This window comes from Dendropsophus ebraccatus, chromosome 13 (genome assembly GCF_027789765.1).
Source record: "Dendropsophus ebraccatus isolate aDenEbr1 chromosome 13, aDenEbr1.pat, whole genome shotgun sequence".
Lineage (NCBI taxonomy): Eukaryota > Metazoa > Chordata > Amphibia > Anura > Hylidae > Dendropsophus > Dendropsophus ebraccatus.
The window spans coordinates 45,438,128-45,442,769 of record NC_091466.1 but is presented as its reverse complement, the minus strand read 5'-3'; the positions used below and the strand labels follow the sequence as shown (position 1 = coordinate 45,442,769).

Genomic DNA, 4,642 nt, shown 5'->3' with positions numbered 1-4,642 from the left:
TATCCCATCCAAGCACATAGATCAGATGGACACAGAAGGAGGTCTCATGCTCAGCAATATACCAATGTCCTCTGCTTACTCTCTCTATTTCCTATTTCAGGCTGGACTGGATGACGGCGAGGGTGAGTTTTGTCTATAATATCTCTATGTATCTATGTATCTCTACAATGTATAAAGCAGTTCTCTAAACTAATGGTTTTCTATTTTTTTTCTTTAGATGAAGAATCGGATTTCGGGTGAGTAAATCTAAACTGAAGATGTAAAACTTGTGTGACCCTATAATTCCTCCCCTATAGACCCCGATCATCACTGATGTCTCTAATGTGTTACTGGTTTTCACTATCTTCTCTATTCTATCACTAACAGGAGCGACATCGAGGACATTGAGGAGGATTCGGACGATTGGGAGTAAGTATCTCATAGTATCGTCTTAAACAACAAGCCTATAAAAATAACAGGTGTTAGGAGCTTTTTTTGTTGTTTTTTTAAGGGGTAATTCAGCAAAAAAAAAAAAAAAAATCTTTCAAATCAACTGGTGTCAGAAAGTGCCAGAGATTTGTAATTTACTTCTATGAAAAAAATAAATCTCCAATACTTATCAGCTGCTGGATGTCCTGCACGAAGTGGTGTATTCTTTCCAGTTTGACACAGTTGCTCTATGCTGCCATCTAAGTCTGGGACAGGAACTGCACTGTAGCAAATCCCCATAGAAAACCTTTCCTGCTTTTCAGACTGGAAAGAATACCACTTACTGCAGGACATTCAGCAGCTGATAAGTAATGGAGGACTTGGGATTTTATAATGGAAGTAAATTACAAATCTCTAAACCTCTGGCATTTTTCTGGCACCAGCTGGTTTGAATGAAAAAACTGTTTGCTGAACAATCCTTTCTACTCCCTTCTTATTGGTGAAGTTCTGCCAGAAAACTGATGTCTCTAATGTGTGTTTGGTTCTCACCATTTTCTCTATTCTATCACTAACAGCAGCGACGACATCGATGAGCGTCTGGAGGATTTGGAGTAAGTATCTCACAGTAAAATACTATAGTAATATAATCAGTTACAGACATGTCCGCAGGGGGATCACGCATCAAACAACAAACCTATGAAAAACAGCATTTTAATCTTTCAAATCAACAGGTGCTACAGAGTGCCAGAGATTTGTAATTTACTTATAAATCTCAACTCTTCCAATACTTATAAGCTGCTGCATGCCCTGCAGGAAGTGGTGTATTCTTTCCAGTCTGACACAGTGCTCTCTGATGCCACCTCTGTCCATGTCACGAACTGCCCAGAGCAGCAGCAAATCCCAATAGAAAACCCTCTCCTGCTCTCCAGACTGGAAAGAATACACCACATCATGCAGGACATACAGCAGCTGATAAGTAATGGAAGACTTAAAGAGGACCTGTCACCCCCCGCGCCGGGGTGACAGGCTCCCCACCCCCAGATAGATCCCCTTATACTTACCTCATGTCGCCGAGTCCCGCTGCCGGAGCCGGTCCCGGGACGGAGATATCCCGGTGAGAAGCCGGCAAGCGCGCTGTGGAGATGAGTCCAGCGTCCATAGAGAATGAATGGAGCCGGACTCATCTCTGCTGCGCGCGCACGGCTCCATTCATTCTCTATGGACGCCGGACCCATCTCCACAGCGCGCGCGCCGGCTTCTCACCGGGATATCTCCGTCCCGGGACCGGCTCCGGCAGCGGGACTCGGCGACATGAGGTAAGTATAAGGGGATCTATCTGGGGGTCGGGAGCCTGTCACCCCGGCGCGGGGGGTGACAGGTCTCCTTTAAGATTTTTTTCATAGATTACAAATCTCTGACATTTTCTGGCACCAGTTGATTTAAAAGAACTTTTTCTTTTATTTTTTAATGTTACATTACTTGCATTGTTTTCTAGCAAACCTTGCAGCATTTTGTTTGAATAAAGTGTTTTTCTTGGTCTGATTTTTATGGTGTTTTCCCCCATAGCAGAGCATGTGATTCATTGGTTTCCCTTTGAGGCTGTGTTTACACATGGCAGTTTTTTTTGGAAAGCTGCTATTGCAGTTTTTAAGCCAAAACCAGAAGTGGATTCAAAGTAATGGGTACAATAAAGGAAGCGCTTATATGTCTCCTACCTGCCGGATCCACTCCTGGCTTTGGCTCAAAAATTCCAGTGGCAGATTTCCAAATAAACTACCTTGTGTGAAACCAACCTCAATCACATGAACTGTAAAGTAAAAAAACAAAACCTTTTTTTTCTTTACAACGAATATCATTGCATATCAACAATCAAAAATAAATATACAAAAATATAAATACCATCCATCCATTTGAAGACCCCCCTCATCCCCCCCCCACACGTTTCCATATTTGTACCCTCAAAAAGTCTATAAGTGCGTGTGACTCAATTGTAAAAATAGAAGTATCCTTTGTGCTTTCGAAGGCGCTTTTTATCTGAAAATCCCAGAATGTGTGTCCATCGTGCACTCCATATCTCGCCTGCATTGCTGAAAAGCCAAAAGTGCCTCGATGAGTTATGTGACTTAAGTGCCTAACTCCTTTGTTAATCCAAAATTGTCAATCTATTATCTTTGTAAATTCGTGACATTTTGTATTCCCCCAGATTGGCGTAAACTCTAAACTGTTTTTAATCTTACATAGGCGTTTGACCACTTTCCATGGTCTAGTGTACAATTTAACATAAGAAAAGAAACCTAAATTATCCCCCTTCAACTGCTCTCCTTCTAAACTTTCCAAGATATTTCCATTTGGGACAGCTTCTTGGAGGATATATCTGACTGTAGGGGAGAGGACGCCCCGCATCAAGTCCTGTAACTTCATTGCTAGAAAATATAGCCGAAAGTCTGGCATGCTCAGCCCACCTTCCCCCTCTCTCTGTACCAATAGCTGATATTTAATCCCCACTTTTCTCCTCCCCCATATCAGACTATTAATAAGAGCAAGTAGCCTTCTAAACCACCGATCCTGGATCCAGATTGGAGCCTCAACCTCAATCACATGAACTGTAAAGTAAAAAACTAAAACCTTAACAAAACACACAACACATATGTAAAGAATAGACGCCATACCTAGAGCACACACCAAGGTCCCAAAGTGACAAAAAACACCAAGTAGACAAAATCATTGATTGTGTTGACTTTCACATCTCATCCCAAATACCCAGTACAGCGCATTTATAGTCAGATCATCTGGTCTAATAAATCTGGGCCAGTGGATTTCCAATGTATATGTTTCTATAAAACCTCCCCGAACATGCAGCACTTGGAGGACAGACTAATATCCCGTGCAATAATTTTTTTTATTATTATGTAATAGGTGGAAAATGGCCGTGATGGACGCCCCGTGGATTTTCAGGTAATTACACTTCATTAAAACAGCAGAAAAAAATCAAATAAATCATTTTTACAATAGTTTTCTCCCCAGCTTGTTTACATCTCTGCCCGTGCCATAGACTCCATTCTATGGTCGGGTGGATTCCGCAGTCCACACGAACAATTGACTTGTCAATTCTTCGAGCGGATGGCGGAATCTGACCGACCATAGAACGGAGTCTATGGCACGGGTGGAGATGTGTTCCAGCGGCTGTGGCGTAATCCGAAGCGGGTTACTAGTAAGTAATTGAAGAGGAAAGTTTTCTGCTTAAAATTCATCTATTCACCTCTGGCAGAATAGGAACAGAATTCAAGCAGAATTCAAACCCCATTGAATTCTATAGGATTCCCCTGGAGGAATCGGCCCAAAAAATTGACATGTCAATTCTTTGTCGGATCCGTGGCAGAAAATTCTGATTGAAAATTCTGCTGTGTGAATAACAGAGCGGAAATCCCGTTGAACACAATAGAACATTGCTCTATTCATATTTTATGGAAAGAATTTCAAGCGGAAATTTAGGGTGTGTTCACATTATGGAATCTGTACGGATAACCTGCCATGGAATACACTGCTCGCATCTCCTCCTGTTCCATTGAATCCATACTATAGTCTGGATGGTCTGACATGTCAATTCTTTGGGCAGATGTCGGAATCCGCCCGATTATAGATGGAGTCTATGGGACAGGTGGAGAGGCACACGGGCGCATCCTGCTTCAAATTCCTGGCCTATTCCTCAATGTGCACATCCCCTTAAGGGGAAAACTGGCAGTGATGACAAGGGGTTAGTAAATATCCTGATGGATTTCATGTTCTTATTGAGAGGTCACAATAAATAACATTTTCTGAAAGTTTCAAATGGGACCAAGTAACAATCATCCTAACCAACCCGATGTTCTCTGTTACAGAGACGACAAGTACCCGCTCTACAGTTGGATCCCGAGCCTGGAGACCATCGTGTAAGTATGAAGAAGCAGCAGAGATATAATCATCCATCTACATGATATCACAATATGAGTCCATTTATATCTGTGTTCCCCACCAAATACTCACATCTGTATATTCACATATCCCCAAAACTATGGGGCAGATTTAACACACGATTTGGTTTCTGATCTATATACAGGGAGACTGACGAAGAAGAGGACGAGGCAGTGGACATCCCCTGGTGAGGGCTCAAAGAATCATATTTTCTATTTATTTTAACTGCATCTTCCCCTATAGACTCCGATCATCGTGAAGATGTCTGTAAATATCATTATTG

General features: G+C 42.1%; 1 long non-coding RNA gene across 1 annotated transcript; it reads left to right on the top strand.

Annotated features, from left to right (window-relative positions):
* The first annotated feature begins 217 nt into the window (after window positions 1-217).
* Window positions 218-3,363, top strand: LOC138770796 (uncharacterized). Its single transcript, XR_011359503.1, has 4 exons — window positions 218-236; window positions 367-408; window positions 984-1,019; window positions 3,325-3,363. It is a non-coding gene; the product is annotated as an uncharacterized lncRNA (long non-coding RNA).
* Window positions 3,364-4,642: the final 1,279 nt, after the last annotated feature.